At 35.9% G+C, this 18,544-nt stretch overlaps 1 protein-coding gene across 3 annotated transcripts in view; it reads left to right on the top strand.

Moving 5' to 3' along the window:
• Window positions 1-18,544, top strand: part of LOC139773765 (discoidin domain-containing receptor 2) — a 113,513-nt gene that overhangs the window by 35,428 nt on the left and 59,541 nt on the right. The gene's annotated exons all lie outside the window — the stretch shown is intronic.

An 18,544-nucleotide genomic window follows, 5' to 3' on the forward strand; every position in this document is an offset into this window, starting at 1 on the left:
GCGATACGGACATACGCGACTCGCCGGAACTTTGTTAATTAATTGCTTCGGAAATATAATCCACGTCGAGTGTAACTAATCAGCGAGAAACTCGGTCGGACGTTGACGGGCATGTTTGCTGCACCTATCACGTAGCGGGATGGAAATGTAATTTGCCAGGATAGAGTTAGCCCCGTTGAATGCCGCGGCCAACCTTCAGCCGCCTGTTTTCCCTCCCCCTTCGGTGCCAGTCCCGCTTCGAGCCAGAACCTCGCAGAGCGTGCCGCTCATTGATCGCTATTCTGGATTTCGCATGTAAGGATCCAACGGAGCAGTCCGTTACCGAAGCACGCGTCGTTCGCCTATCGGCTGTGTTTCGATGAGGGTGCGCTAATCGGCTGGGTAAACGTATTACAATGCAGATACGCGGCGTGACTCTGCACTGACCTGACAAGCACTTAAAAAATTTCTCCCAGCCAAACAAGTTATATAAGATCATCCTGTACATGACGAGTCTGTACTTTTTACGTATGAAATTATTGATCGACTTGAAGATGACTTTTTAACGAAAATACCGAGAAATGTTACAAAATGTCTTTGTCAAACAACCTTAAAATAGCACAAGTCCGTCTAAATAAAATTCAATTAAAATTTAATGAAGAGTAAGTAAGCTATATTTGTCTGAAGTTTACTTTTCAAAAAGCCACAATTATTCTCAATCGTTCACAACTCAAAAACTATTAACGTCAATCTTCTTCTAAAAAAAATCTTTTCTTAGAAAAGATTAGCTTTAAGTTAATTATCAAATATGTGAAAAGTGGCATATGCCATATAGAGAAAATTTCGTATTTTGTTTTATTATACTGTACATTGATATAAACGAAAATTTATTAATATAAACACAGAATAGGGAAACCCCAATTAATAACAGAATAATTTAAATTTGACTAATATTTAATTTAAGAATAATTTGTTGCAAATCTTGAAATTATAAATTAAAGTTTGTTTATGACCTGGAAAAAATCCCCATAATATATGACGTAAAGGGATGATTAAAATTGCCAACTGTTGCGAATCTGTTATGATTCTCATAAATGCAACCGGGTATATGTGTTAGTATTCATTTAATATTCAACATCGCACGTATTAATTACGCACATAATTAGCTCTCTTATGAAGCTTCTTTCATTCCCAGCGGGATCGTTTCCGCATTTGAACCGGTAGTAATAACCGAATCGAATTTCGTACCAGCTTCAACAAGAAAAAAGAAAAGGAAAAATGGTACGATTTTATTAGCGTCACGGAATACAGATTGAGGATTCGAAAAGAATTTTATCGATTTTAAGATGCGTCGATTTATTCAAGAAAAGAGAAAATATGTAGAATGAATGAATGTAAGCGATAAATAACTGGCGCCAGGGCGATGGGAAGTAATCGGACGTGCATATAGAATAAGCGGAGGGGGAGTATGGAGTTTCGAGGATTACATGAAAACGGTTTCAGTGTCGGATATGTCGACGAATTCGCCGGATGGTTAAGCCAGCAGTTACGATTAAAAGCCGCGGGCTTTCATTGTATCGTCCATTCCGCATATAGGGAGTTCTCACATAAATTGTTTAAAACGTTTACTCGATTGTCGCGAAGAAGATACAAACGGGTAGCCGCGAAACTACCAGTTGCAAATTCAGCCGACACGATGGTCTAGCGGCGGACAAAAGTATTCAAATCTGGTAAATTATTACACGCGCATGCACGTAGATACATGTACATATATATATATACGTATAATTCGTATAATTCGTTTCGACGATACGCGCGAGCGCGAACCAAGACGCGCGCGAGTGATCAAGATGTCGCATTCGCGTCGCGAAGAATAAAAGGCACTTCCGAAACACGTAGACTTGAACGCGATATTAGATTGCGACATTTGTACATTCGTGACTGTACATATGTCTAGCCTTAGTATGCGGTATGCACTATGGCGGTGCGGTACGGTAATACAAATAGGGGTTGCTCCCGGGCGCGACGCCCTGTACGGCGTAGCTTCACGCATCGCTTACTCATTGCTGAACATCCAGTCGTAGTTGGTGCCGCTCTTGGGACACGCGAAATTTACTTTAGCCGCGAGCACGACTTTAAAGCGGTGTTACGAGGGCATCGCCTCACCGCGGCAAATAACGTTTCAATCCGTGTCACGGCGTCCTATAGGTGCCTGCGTAACTCTCTCGTGCACGAGGTTACACATATGCGAGCGGCGGCGGTACACTTCGATGGCGTTTAATGCCAATGTCACGCCACGGAATGCACAAAGTTCCGAGCCTGTTTCGAATGCAATTTATTGTCATGTACAGTTGCGAATTGGATGGCGGTTTCTATTTTAGCAAGTCAGAAAGTCAGGGAACCAGTTCCATTGAAAGGGCTGTAGCGCGTGTGACGGTAATAATAAATATTTCGAAATTTATAGAATTTTTTTGTATCAGGCAACGTTATACGGTCTCACGGTCTAATGATTGATTGTTGTTATTATTATTATTTCTCTTTTTGGATATATATGGATCGCATCATATTTTGTCATCTACCAACACGACTGATTGCGCAGTTTTTTACCGGGTTTTTAAACGTGACTGTTAGAATGCGTTATACGCAGATACAACGATAACATAATGCCCCACACAGCGGAATTGCTTTAAAAAAAACTGGGTCGTGTGCTACACGTTTATTCATATTCTCCTGCATAAATACGTCTCGCATATGAGAAAGCATACAAAATTTGTTTTTTACATGAGAAACATTTCCTCTTGCTCGCGGATATGCATAGATATCATTTTACCTGTGAAAAAATGCAATTCGGCAATTACACAACGTGAAATACATATGTCCTGTGCATTGTGTGTTTTATCGATGTATGTAAACGCGTGTTGTTGATTATCCGGATATTGCTGCACGTTGATTCGAAAATTTGGAAAAATTGGAAAATTAGAGATTGTAACAGTAAAAAATTGTCAACAAATACAGTGACAGTTTTATTGTTACGCACGATGATATTTCGTATGCTATTTAATTTCTTCTTTCTTAATTACTTTGCAAGTGCGAAAATGTCCGTAAATGAGTATACTTGCAGACCAATCAAGATTGTTATATTTTCCTAAGTGCCATTAACGGTAAAGAGCGATATTGTCAACTAATCGCCATTTAACTGGTTACAACGCGACATGATAGTTTATTGTCGGCGTGTCACGTAATTATTTCCTCAAAGTGTTACACGTATAATAGACATAGAACAAATTTGTGCACGTGCCAGTTCGGTTTTGGCGAAATAACGTCATCTGTTGCACCTATCGATTCGTAATGCCCGCCGATCATTGCTGGCGTGCAAAATTTATTGCTCCGTAAATAAAATTCAAGACGCGATGTCGGCATCTCGTTCGCCGGCTGCAATCGATAATTACAACGTTGCGAAATTCGTCAAAGCTGCGACGTGTAATATCGACTGGATGTCATTTTATTCGCGCATAATTGCATCGCGCATCTTTTATTTTCGCTAAAACAACAATTAACAAGAAACGTCCACATGAGCCTCACGATTGTGTAAATAACTACGTGAACAAATACTATCCGACCGTGACTAAGTAGTGGACCCCCGCCGGTCTGGCAAACACGATCCCTAACTACTGCGATAACTGACGTAGTTCATTTCGCTTGAGCGTAAATATCCAGATATTGTGACCGCCGATATAATATGCGGAACGCAAACCTGGTTCTATTCCTTAATTACTAATATCGCCTCTTAACATATCGACGATGAGATAATTACTATTTTTATTGTGCAGAAGTCGGCATCGTTTATTATGAACGAATTATTGCTATTAATAGCACAATGCTAGTTATCGTTGTATTAATTCATTAAAACAAATCAAAGTTTAAATTATTAATAAATACGATTAGTAAAAAATATATTATTCTTCAAACTTTAGACATTGTTCTAAAAACAGTTACATGCGAAATTATATTCAATCATTGATTGCTGTAAAAAACTGTTTAAATATAAATTTAAATGTCGTAATTAAAGAAATATGATCTATCACATGTATTACAATGCGATTTTACCTAACAAGAGATACTCTCGCAGTATTACCTCTGTATTTTAATAGTGCTTACATTTTTGAATAGTATACATTCTGAGGATCACAATAGTATATGCCATTAGCTCCCTAATAAGTTATAAAGGTAATAAATAATTTTTCCATAGACCTAATGCTATTCGAGTGTTTTTGCTTATACCTCAATTTTTTCATATGTATACCTCTATATATGGAAGCGGCATAATACTATAATATTAATATAGCTCTAGAAAGAGACCTAATTAAAAAATTAACAAAATTTTTTAACGTTAAGTTTATGATGGATATTCCCTTCTAGATTTCACTTTCACTCTCCAAACAAAACTATAATATAAGATTATAGTACTGATAAATACCACATTTGAAATTAGTTAACAAAATCGGGAGGTTAACAAAATAAAGAATTATAATATCGAGAGTCTGCTGTGTAGGTTTTTATGAACTCATCTCGGAATTCCATTTTGAATATCGATTTATGATTTAAGGTTACATTTCGAATGACATATACCATTGTAATCCTCAGGATAAGTACTATTAAAAAATATAAGCACTTTTAAAATGCAGAGATAACACCGCGGGAGTATCCCTTGCAAGTAATATAAATCGTAAAAGTTAAATTTAATACACGTTATATTTAGTATATTCGAGACTCGTAATCTGAAGAACCAGGTTCGAGTCCACTAGAGCCATGTAAACTATGGAATGTTTTTTCCGAAAGCTGCGCCCTCCGTGCAAGATAGGCTCTTGTGCGGAGCAAACTGGGCTCCGTCTTTCGGAAAGAGACGTTAAGCCGTTGGCGTTGGTCCAAAGGATTAAGTGAGAGGAGAAGGGTAGTATTGGATGAGAATTGAATAAAGGGTTGGGAACGTCCCTACAAAACGCCTTGCAACCCTGAGGGGAGTCAATAAACGTATTTATCTTTTTTATATTTAGTATATTCTATATACAGTGTGTTTCTCAAATGAATTAAGATAATTAAGTTTTTAGTAGCGGAACATCCCCAATGCGAATGATTAATAGGAAATGTTTTGTTCCCCCGTAGTTAATAACTATGTTGATTCTCGATTTCCGTCCATATATATTACTTCCTTATCCATCGATCACAATGGCTCGACGATGATTAGTCCGACTCGCGCGTCATTAGTCCACTTCGAGGCAACAAGCAGTCGAGCTTTTCCATTATTCGCGACACGTACGGCCGACCCCCTCGTTGGTTTTCATTTTCCACGGTCTATTCATCGTTATAGTTCTCATCAGAAGTTCAGTGCGAGAAGATTAGACGGCTGAAAGTTAATAAACTCCTCTTACCCGTTTGCCGCACCGGCAAATCCATTATACGCCAGCGCCTTTTAAATACTATCATGCGATGTTGCATGCGAGATTTGCGTATTTAATAATTCAGTCATTGTTACAATTAAGCGATTTTTAGAAGAAAAAAATCACAATGTTAATGAAGAGATATCGTGTGCGATCCTTTTTCCGTGCTTGTTCGCTTATTTACGCTGTAGATTAGTCAAAAGCGAATGTGTCATGTACAATCGTTTCAATTTATTAATTGTTCAGCTTTTTCTCTCACATTATCTTTGTGAGAATGTTACGTTTATATGTAGAAAAGTTCAATTCTTGAAGATTTTATTACCGTCTTAAGCGCGATGATAATAATAAGAAAACGAGAGTAATTTCGTGAGTGAATATAGCACGGTGGCGCAAAGGTGAATTTGGCCAGTAAGATAATGGCAAACTGGATGGATCTACGTCCAACTTGCTCTGTGCTCGACAGATAAAGCCTTTGTTCGAGAGGTCAGACTTTCGAAAGCTGTCTTACCGATGTACGTGTACCGTAATAAGGGTTTAAGATCCGCTAGAAGCCCGCTCCGAGGTTGTTAAACTTCCCAGCTTGCGAACTAGAAGCACCTGTCTGCCTCGTTAAAGCCGTTCCACGATACCGGACTATCATTCGGGTCTCGCGTAGATCAACACGATGTTCCAGTAAAACGATCTGCGAAATTAGCCCAGTGGTCTCTTATCTACATCATTTTCCCGTATAACGTACGTTCGATGCATTCATTCGGCGCATTATTACTTATCACCGCTCGTTATAGCGAATCTCAGACTGTTGCGAACGCAATCTCGCCGTTGCGCGCGAAATAAAAGCCGAGTGTCACGATGCGACATCATAATCGTGACAGTTTGAACGGTCAATCGCTGAATATCGCGACACACACACACGTGACAAGACCGGGTTCTGGACGGAATATTGCATGGAATCAACTCGTGCTCCACTTTCTACGTAAGTGGACTTTGGGAGCTCCGTGTAGGTAGGGTGAATCGAGTAATAGCGGCTTAAGACAGGCTTCAGGCTCGCTCGAGTATGTCGAACTTCCGTACTTCGGGTCAGCGATCGTCTGCCTCGTTAAAGTCGTTCAACGATATCCTTGGTATCCACTTATGTCGGAAAACGGAATGGCACTCTCTGTAACCACAAAACGATCTGCGAACTCGCGCGCACGTTAACCGCGCGCGAATCAGGGGCTTGCGAAATTTAAAACAAAAAATGTTCGCGTCGGAGTTGTTTATAATGCAGAAAAATACGCGGTATCGGTCGCGATCATTTTCAATAGACAAATTTTGATCAAGCGGACGGTGTTTATATACGGAGTTGTTTATTTTAAAAACGATGCGGAGAATTCAATTTTCGAGCTGTTGTTAAAATCGGTATTTGAATTCTATAGTGCTTTAAAACTTTAAATAACCGCCTTTCGAAACAATTCATTATTTTAGGGCATTCGTGAAAATGATCGCATTTCAACTATTTTCACAATAACATCTATTGTTTAACGAATTACGAAACTCCAGCCCCAGCCATGCCCATCGCGCCAAATCTTTTCGAGTGGTCAAATACCATTCGGTCGTCGGTAAGCATCTCTTAATAATAGCTTAAAACCTGACTTCGAAGCTCGTTCAAGAGTACTAAAGTTCTCCCCTTGTCGACTCATCCCGATTGTTAGACTGCTCACGATATCCAAGCGTCCATTATACGTTAAGGTTCTTATATTACATAACAATTAAAAGAGCAATCACTAGATATTCCTACCGAGCGCGGCCAGAGTTTAAATGTTGATTTTGTTACTAATTAAAAAGTTCAGCGGTAAAATTGAGTGCGATGTTAAACAGTCAATATTCTTTCAATCTTTCTCTCTATAACTGTAATTTTTACATTAATTATAATAAAAAAATATTTGTTATCTTTTACTAAAATTGTTTGATTGATCGATTTTATTGATTTAACCCTTAAATGCCACCCGGGGTCCAGCGGACCCCAGACCCTTTAGAATAATATATTTTCAAATGTTCCCGCCAAAAATGGAGCTCATATTTATTTATTTATTATTTTTTATTTTTTTGATTTTGGAGCCAATATTTTAACTGTTGGCGATCTTAATTTTTTATACTATGTTGAAATTGAAATTTTAACAATATAAGCATTTTATTCTCTTTTCTAAGCCTTGAACAACATTGAAAATAATTTTCATAACTAAATATCAAAAAATCAATAAGTAAGGAGACATTTTTCATGCTGGGATCTTTTAGACCCCATGTGTCATTTACGAGATTCTTGAGAGGTGTGGCATTTAAGGGTTAAAATTACTACTCTATTTAATGTTTACTATTTGGTTAACATGAATTAATTCATGAGATAATTTAAGAGAAAACGTTAATGAGAACACTCAACACAATATCTTCAGAATAAAATACCTAATGAGTCAAATCCCTTGCGAGCGTTTAATCCATCACCGCCTGACCGTCTGCTTTCAATTATATAGGTGTAGAATAGTTGTCGCTCGAGCTAAATTGCTTTCTAACGTAGACACGCGTCCATGCGTCCATGCGTCCATTTTCAGGCAAGACGTTGGCATAGAATAGCATAAAGGAGGATCATTCCCTTCTATGACGTTCCTCGAATACACGTCAGTCTGATCCGGCTAATGGCCAACGCTTCCAATATTTTTGACCTTACAACTGCTTGCAGATATGTGCAGAATGATATGTAAATTCAGAGTCTCTCAAGGCAAATGATACTGAGTACAGTGATTTGTGCGATCAAAAATAACAGTTCAATGCTTGCAAATTATGGTTACGCATCTTATGCGTAATGATAATATTATTTTACGAAATGTGTATCCGTATTAATTAAAATGTAATCTTTTTGAGCATTTTCCCAACGTTTTATAAAATTTTTAAATTAAATTGAATTATACACAGGTCTTAAAAAATGTAAATCTGTAAAAGCAAAAATGTACAAAATAAATAAATGTAAAAATATCATTTCACTTATGCTGTGCACACGCACGCATACAAATGAAGAAATTTTAATTTATACATAATAAAACAGTTTCCGATTTAAAAAGCAAAACCATTTATAAGCATTTATTAAATATTCGTAATACGATTTTATTCGGAACTATGTACAATAACATCTACATTTTCATTCGATCGAATTGAATTCTAATATTTTTAATCGGTGGATATATCGAAACAAAATGAAGTTGCACTTTTTTTAAATCTTCTCGAGAAAAATTATGAGTAAAAATAAAATAAGTGATTCGAAGAGTGTCTGCGTATTATGTAATAACAATTCTCGTAATAATAACGATGCGATCGATAGCATATATTTGTACGCGGTAACGATCTTATATAAATAATTCTCACTTCTACCGGCTAATGTAATAAATTAATTAGTCGGCGCGACGTGGACGAGCAAAGGATAAAAGCCTTCCTCATAAGTTTAATGGGCAATGACGCGCGATAAGATTATCGGAATAATGTAACGTGAAATTGCATTAAATTTAACTCGATATTCCTCGTGCTGAAAAATGCTTGAATCATATCGGTGAATCGCGCAACGCTAATGCCCCTTTTTCCCATCCCCCGCTGGAAACTCGGCGCAAGGAAATATTTCACGGCTGACGCGAAAGTATTGGTCGGCGGAACTTAATTTTATTAGCAATCTAGAATACGCCACGCCGGCAAAAACGCACACGCAGCCGCGAAAATCGGTGAGCGTGAATCTCTGCATTAACTAAACGCCAAAGCCGATTTAATTTTAGTTATGACTGCATGCAAAATAACTGTTTTGTCGGGGTAGAGATGAAATACCTGATACGTAACCGAACTCCAAAAACAAACGGAGAGAAAGTAAAGTAAATGTGTATTTTACAATTTGTACGCAGACTCTTTTCTTGTTTTTATTTCAATTAAACTTTGTCTTGCAACACGTATAAAGTACGACCAAAAGAAGTAACGGTGATACATAAAACAAAAAGGGAATATTATTTTTTACTGATCTAATTAAGTTTTTATTATACTCCTTTCTATGTTAATTTAACTTGACTTGTGCGAAAAAGTTTATTGCTATTAACATCATTGGTATAAAATTTGTAGAAACTGTAAATTTCCAGTTATTGAGTGTTATTGAAGTTTTTCGATATCTTTATTTCAAAGTAGAACTTAGATTATTTAGTATGTACACGGAAAGAATTTTTTGTTATATTTTACCCTTAAATTCACTACAAACTTGGGACAACTTGGCAACACCAAGGAATTTTTTAAATATACAAAAGACATTTTACAAACAACGTGATAAAAATTACCAAGCAAATTGGTAAATTTTGAAAAATTATTGAAATTTCCTAGATATATTTTAGTAAAATTAATCAAACATATTTTATATTGTAATAGATATTAATATTTTTTATTATGGTAGATATTAATCAGAATAGCTCGCATAAAATTCTTGGTGGTACATGTTGTCCCACAACTACCATGATTTCAGGGTAAATTTTAAGAGAAAATTCTCTCCGTGTAGTATGGACATTTTTTGACGTAATATGCTTGCAAAGGAAAAGTTTTCTCAAGTCACGTAAATTTTTATATTGATGAGAATTTTCTTTTAGATCTAAATCTTGTTATAAGAGCTCTCTCAAATAGTTCCGGTAAGAATAAAGAACATATACCGATTGCTTGGCAAATACAGACCAGTACCACAGCAAATGCAATAAAAGTAATCTATTTACCGCTAATACTAAGTCAACTGCGTCAGTAAATATAGCGATACGAAATATTTGGAAGTGCATGCCGTTTGCAGGCTTTGATAATAATTCAAATTGTTTGTCACATCATAGAGAGGGACAATATTTGGACAGTTTGCGCATAAAACTTGCTAATTGCATAGATGCTAGCTAATTAGTAGCTCAATAAATCGCGAGTGGAAAAATACTGGGCGTAATACGTGACCCTTTCTCTCTGCAAAATAAATCGTCTTCGACGTTATATGATCTCCGAGACGTTTCTGGAGCGGAATCTTCGTAAAATCTCACGCGAAACGTTCCATATACGGGGCAAAAGCCAGCTCTTCGGTTGCTCTTCCGAGTTCTTCACGCCCAAAGAAGATGGATCCGATATCATCCTCGGGCAATCACGCCGCGGCACGAAATCTGCAGCGGCCTTATCGGCGCCAATATCCATCCGCTGAGGCCAAAGAATCACGATAGTCGGATACGATCGATCGCGGACTGGCAATCGGAAACAATCTGATAAAGGAAAACGTAAAAACCGAATGGTGAATGAAATTCCTCGGCATGAACGTCGGATTTTGTACGCCGGTACGAGGTGTGTGTGCACTCTAATACACACTCATGACAATCAAAATATACAAATATCATTAGATATCTAATGTATTATGAGATAATTCTATCTGTTATGCATTACGATAGCGCGATACGTCGACAACGTAAGAATTTTACGACGGCGAAGTGTTATATACGTTCGTTGCAAAAAGGTGTTAGCTATTTTGTACGTATGTTAGTACTTTCCAATATTTAGATGTAACCGAAAGCAAATAAAACAAGCTGCGATACGGACATTATACAAAAAGAGAAAAAAACGTCTGTACTTTTCGGTTGTCATTTCGAGATAACATAATTTCAGATAACATAATTTAAAAAAAAGTGCAGAGAAATACTTAGCGTAGCTTTTAAAAGTAGGACATTGAAAAATCTGTTTTGGATGATACAAATAACTTGAATAAATTTTAAACTGAAGCATATTAACCAGCTTTACCATAAACCCTGACACCGATCGATGAGACGAGTTCAAAATCGTACAAATATGGAACAGCTTATCCAGTCTGCAGAACAACCATTTTTCCGAGAGTACCATACGCGTCAAGCGATATAAATGTTGCCGTAGAAAATATTTGCAGTTTCACGTTTCAAGAATTCTGGGCAGATTTTTTTCAAAATAAAGTCGTTCTAAAAGCCACCTGCTCTCCGCTTGCATTGTAGAAAAACGAAACAATAATCTGAAAATGCGTTCTTTTAAATGTAATTATGTATATGAAACAAATTTTATATAAATTGTGTCCTCTTGCGTTACTGGCGATATTTCATCAAGACAAGAACAAAATCCTGCTTCGCGCGATCAAAGGGGCATTCGCCCGATAAATTTTTTTAGAAAAATAGCCGGGCGGCCTAATTGACTGGAAAGCACAGGTTCGTTGTGCGCCTCTGACGTGCCGAACGGACAATGAGGCGCCAATCCGTAGATATTTATACGTGCAAACGTGTGCATTATACCCGTAGTGCGCACCACTACCGTAAGTTGCCTGCTGCGAAAAGTAACGTGAAGGTAATTCGGTGTCTCGCAACGTTGCTAATCCGACATGGACGATGACGAGGAGCTGGCGTCGCGCCTCTTACAGGAGTTCAAGCGGCGCTTTAGGCGAATTTAGCATTTGGAGAAGTTCTCCAAACTTTAAATTCGATGTACTGCTAGTATCCGCCCGAGAAAATGTAATAATATGCAGTAACGAAGTTCCCCCCGACTAACCGCTCGACACGAACTACCGCCCGTAGTGTTAGGGTGGTGATATAAATTTCCTCGAATGTTCTCAAGCGAAAAATAAAAAAAGGGAAAAATAAAGAAAGGGAAACTTATATCTCGCATCTCGATTATCCTGATGTGGTATTACGTAGCGAACGATATCCCACAAATGCGATACGATGGAAAAGATTAAGACGCAAATCTTACGGTACCATGAATCTTGAAGCGAAATCGATCATACTTTAAAATGTATAGCACGCAGTTTTATAAATCTTTTATTTTCAACTTTTATACATAAAAAATAAGTTAGAAAATATATATAAGAAATGTATTAGATAAGATACATATACAGTACCGGTCAAAAATATTGCATCACTATATATAGAAAGGGAAATCGTTAACTTTAATGAAGAAAGACGTACACAATGTAAGAAAATTTTATTCCAGTACTGTTATTTTATGCTTTGATAGGAATACTTTGAGAAAAAATCAAAGAACTTAATGATTTAATTGACTTCGAATAATTATCGTTGATGACAATTTGAAACAATGCAATCAAATCATTAAAATCTTTGTTTTTTTTTTTCGCAAAGTATACTATCAAAGCATAAAATAACAGTTTTATAAGTTTAATAACAGTTAAATAAAATTTGATAACATTTATGCACGTTTTTCTTCATTAAAGTAACGATTTCCCTTTCCATAAGCAATGCAATACTTTTGACCGTATATTAGAAATGTGTTAGAAATAAGTAAGAAATATTTCTTCAAAATATGTATATATTTGGAATAATTTCTGATCTGATTTCTTTTCTGAGAAATATATCGACAAGTTAGGGGAGACCAGGGACAAACGTAACATTTTTCTTATTTGTGTTGATATCTTCGATTTGCTTGTTTATATATAAACTTTTTCTCTTTCATAAGGTAAATACATTCTTTACTTACATTATAGATTACATTACAGTATAGATAAAATTTATCCACATTTTATAATTACGTAGAAAAATCAAATTTTACAAAGATCGAGATTTGTTACGATTGTCCCTACCCCTAGAGCTGGTTGAAACAGAGCTGAAGATTGAGTTCAACAAGGTAAAATAAAAAAAATGAACATATAATCAATGTAGCAAAATGTTTTAGTTCATAAAAAACTTTTTTTCAAATAGTTCTGGACATTTTTAATTATTTTATATATAAACAGACGTTGCTAAACCTCTACTTACTTTGACCGTATTTTTATGGCATCGATACAATAGACACACAACTTCTCATGACAGAGCTTCGAGCGCTACTGAGGTGAGGGAGGAGTTTAAAAGACATTATATAACAGCGGATAGATTCGTACATGAATATTATTTTTTTAGTAATCGCGTTTGTTACGTTCATCCCGCGTTACTTTTGTCCTTGTCTCCTCTACTCATTATTATTCTTAATTTGAAATGATTGACTCAGTCTTTGATCATACAAATAAAATTTTATATTTAATGTAGGATCTTTTCAGTCGTCATTTCCTCTCATATCAGCCCCTTTTTATATTGCGTTTTTTTCTATAATTTTCTTATTTGTGATCAGTGACGTAAGTAGGTCATGATTAGAAAGATAACTTATTTGAAATTTACAAACGTTTGAATAGATTTAAGTCATGATAAACGTAGCTCCTGTTTTCGTAAACAAATTGATGCAAAAATTTCACATATTAATTATTTACGACCATTAAATTGTAGCTTAATTTAAACTTTCAATCAGAAATTAAAAGAAATGCATGACCACGTTTTAATATCAATGATGCCATTAATCTTATAAATATTATTTATATAGTTTCTAGAATGGAAAATGTATTTATTTTCCACATTTACAAGAGTTTTAAACTGGAAATCAATAAAATCTACGATAGTTTAAAATGCCAACTACGTGAATTTGATGTATCGACGAAACAGCGATGGTTTCAAAACTTTATGTTTGATATTCTCCTAGCAAATACTCTCGCTCGACCGTCTTGCAGATAAAAATCATTTTAGATCCGGATGTATGCATATATGTTTGGACGTACACGAAATAAAATATTACAGAGATGTTTCCGTTTATCTACGTTAAGTAATCGTACTCCGCATGAAGAATCTATTAAAAAATAAATAGCGTGCCAATGAATTTTCTTATTTTATAAAACTGAATAAAAAAACAAAATTACATGTACGATGGATACATAGACATCAAATGTTATAAAAAGATCTACTTACAATTACACAGTAGCTAATAAAATAAAAAACTTTTTGTTTTTTCTTGTCACATAAATTTGTGATTGCCAGAACTTTACGATTCAATTAAAATTTTAATAAATATAAGCGAGCGTGTAATGAGCTCGGAACATTCTTACACAAAATGTAGGAAACTCATGACAAAAATATCACCTAGCAACAAACATACATACGAAGGAAACATATATGAAGTATTTATCATATGCGAAGTATGTAACGCGGAAACTGACGGGATACTAATTCGATGTTTCATAGCAGCTCTAATCTGACGGAAGGAAGAGCCGTCGCGCCTTCCGGGAGTTAAGCGCCAGTTAGACGTACTTAACATCCGTGGGACTACTCGTCGAAACTTTAAACTCGATTTGAACCACGCTAGTCACCGCGAAATTTGTTCGCCGATCGTCTTTCGACAAACTCGGGTCTCTGCCGGGCGTGATAACGATCGATCGAGGTTTCCCCCATTTCCATGAGTTTCTCGGAAACATAAATATCTTCATATTCTCGTAACGACAAAATACTGCAATATTACTACCATATATAAAATAATAGTATGAATAAATGACATACGCGAAGAATGGAATCTTCTCCTAGTATAAATCCAAAACACATTTTGTTGAATTTTACTCGTACTTTTTATAATAATGTGCACATTTATAATTACATATAATATAACGTTACCGTGCAATAATTACTTTCAAGATATAAAGAAACACGCCGCGTGTACTTGTGGCCGCGTAACACATTGAAATAATTACATGTAGGTAAAACAATATAATGAACACATTCCATGTATATTTTTTTTATCAAACAAAAATATTTAACCAGGCATATTTTCATCAGTTTTACATTAAATTGCATTTTAAAATTACAAGTTATGTAATATTATTTTAAATTTTATTTTTAAATGTACAATGAGATGTACAATGCACAATAATAATTATACAGTAGATATAACGTAACAATTATACAGTACATAATAATTATACAGTATATAACGTAACAATACAGTAGAAGAGAATCACGTTTAATTACATTAAGAATTCACAAATTGAGATATAATTTGTAATATACAAATATATATATGTGATAGTTTTGATTTTGCTCTCGCGGATATTTTTTTTTTATTCTTTCTCGATATTGCCGCTGATCATCTATCTGACTAAATTTCGAACGATTAAGCCTCTGTAAGTGACGGGCACAAATTGAGATCCATATTTAGAGGTGCATAACTCCCGCGAGATTAATCATCCGCGCACGGACGTGGAAACGCTGGAAAAGTGCGTGGGGAAAAGTAAATAGTCATAACGGGATACTTTGTACGAATTACGCGGCTTCTGACGTGAACTAATGGCACTGGCGAGCGCCGAACCATGCAGACCCTTCCGCCTCAACACCGGCGTATATACCGGCCTTTCTTTCTCGGGTTTTAATCTCGTAGATCCATAATGACGTCTGAAAAGACGTAATGTTCATTACTACCATGGAGGAAAATACTTTCAGACGCGGCAGCCGGTACTTTCAGAGCGATACTGCTAGAAAAATTCACGAAAATACTTATCTCCTCCGAGAGCGCGGCTCGTATTTCTCTCTCAATCGTGATATCGTAGGATGCAAAGGTGCCTAGGTAACGCAACGCTGATCATCATTCTGAGAACGTTATCTTTTGAGACGGACATTACCATACACCCCGAAACGGTGATTATCAATTAATACATTTGCATTTACTACTACATTTAATACTAATACTTATATTTGATATCAATGTTGCTCAAATTGGAGTATTATCAAGAGACACGGTAGTGTCTCGCGCCAAGTACGCGCGGAGCGAGACCGACCGTGACTCTTTTACGCGACGCGACGAGTTGCGAGTATTCGAGATGTTGAGATCTCATATAACGAGTGAACGGATCAAGTTCTACGTAGGCTTGATTTCAATTACGATATTGAAATATTTGATGTTATTGACATGCTTCTTCCATGCATATATGTGTGTTCATTGCTATTTCTCAGAACAAGATTTCTTTCATGCAATTGATATCGTACAAAGAATCTACGAATAGAAACTACTATAGTGAAACAAGAATACTATAGGTTATATGCAAAATTTGTAATATTTACACATTATTTCTTAGATATATTCTATTTGTGTCATATAGAATTAATTATATGAAATTTGTGATACAGTTAATAACACATAGTATACAGTTAATCAAACATTTTACTAATTACTTATTTTTTAAATTTAAATTGAAGCGCAAGGTTCCGGAGATAAATATTTCCGTTGATTACAGTCGTGCCACTGACACGCGCTATTACAGTTTATGCTAGCGATTAGCAAAGTAATTCCCGAAATTAATTATACCAGGCTGGAACGGGGAATTGTACGATGCAGAGGAGGAGGGAGAGAAAAACATCGGGGAGAGCGGGGAAAAATTAATGGCCTCGGTATAATCTGCGGTTTTTGCCTCTGAAGCTATAGGTCAGTTTTGTAATAAGGACGGGACGGTCAATTTAAGAAAACGGGCTACATCGAAAATCTAGCGTTAAACGACCGATAATGTACAAAAGGAGATTGTAGTACTGACCGTATCCATTATTTATAAAAAAAAAGGAAAAAGTTTATAAAAAAGGGAGGAAAGGGAGAAAAAGCTGTTACCTTTACGCGCACTCAAATGTAAACCGAAACCGAAGAAAATTTTTCTCGCAAACTCAGCAATGTAGTTTCACTACTCCCATGAGGATTTTCGCCGATTGCGCTTGTGTAACCGGTGCAAACAACTCGCGGCTCATACTTACTGATATTACTTCCCTAATTAATTACGTGAGAAAAGCAGAGTAGAAGTGGAGCAAAAAGTGACAAGTGACGGTTAAACGCGGTTAGAAGCGGACAGGAACAATGAATTGCCGCGTAACATTGTAAAATGGAGTCAAGGCTGGATAAATACTATAATAAATAGTACAACGTATGATCTTACTATATCTAATGAAGATTATGTTATTTTCTTTGATTATATTATTGATTAATTACTTTTTATAATATTCTACAATATTGAATGTTCTATAAAATATTTCTATATCGTAAAAAATGGCTTCTAACAAAATTCAAATATCCATGTAAAGCATGTAAGAATATGTGATGTGCGAATGTAAGATGTGTGAACAGTATAGAAGCATTCCTTTTTAATTCCTTTTTAAAGCACTTTAAGTTAATTAGCTTTTTTAAAAGAAGTAACTTCTATATGCTTTTCTAGATTGCACGGCTTTCCAAAATACTGTGGGAAAATTAATGAATCTCCAACATTTCGAGAAACGAGGGCAGCTGCAATTCCTTTTAAAACTGTTTGGACACCTGTAAAAAGGTCAATTTGTATGTACTCTTTTTTATAAATATCAATGTAAAATAAACCCGATAGCAAAGAAAAAAAAACGCGATATGATAATATCGCGAGTATTTCGGTTTGCCACGTCGAATAATTCATGAAGCCACTTGCGCACTAAGAAGCCACGTAAATCATAATTACATAACTTTTTATCAGACATTTGTAGCTTTGATGAAACCGAGTCTAATTCACGTCGCATATAATTTTATTTCTTCTACGTAATTATTTATATTATTCATCTTTCATCGTATACTTTTGTTTTAGAAAATGTAACTAAACTTTTCTCATATCTGATTTTAGTATAAAAGCATTATAAATTGCACGAGCGAGAAATCACGTTGAATGAAATAATGTACGGCATTGTTTAAGCGTGAAACATATTCTCTTGTATGAGTTAGAAGAGCACATATATATTTTAAATGTATAGTTTGTCTTAATACGTTATATATATTTTATCTCTCTTTCTCTCTGACGCCGCGGATACTTCTCCTGCCTGCCACATCTTCCATCCGAATTTCATTCCCGTAATTAATCACGGTTAGAAATATCTATATACCGGAGATTCCCAAATTTCATGCACGTTTCCGTTGGCATAATGAGAAAATGACCACTCGGTCATGAATGCTCGGAATAACTAGCAAAATTCCTTGCGGAACTTCGAGTGAGATTAATTGTTGTTATCATTACACTGACATATTTTTGTTTAATTCAAGTTTGCGCATTGTAATGAGGGAATCTGATATAAATTGTTGCATATTCTATCCGCTCAGCCGTTCTCTGTCTATTCGGCTGAACAGTTGTGTTCAGTCGATGCAAAATTATCTTAATGACTTTTTATGTTCGCGTATAAGTTTCGAATATCCTCGCTTAATCGGGTTAGTTGACCCCTCGACTGAACCCGGTGTTTTATCTGACAATGAGCATA

This window comes from Temnothorax nylanderi, unplaced genomic scaffold (genome assembly GCF_030848795.1).
Source record: "Temnothorax nylanderi isolate EJ_2023f unplaced genomic scaffold, tnyl_v1.0 TNYL_tig0068_pilon, whole genome shotgun sequence".
Classification (NCBI taxonomy): Eukaryota; Metazoa; Arthropoda; class Insecta; order Hymenoptera; family Formicidae; genus Temnothorax; species Temnothorax nylanderi.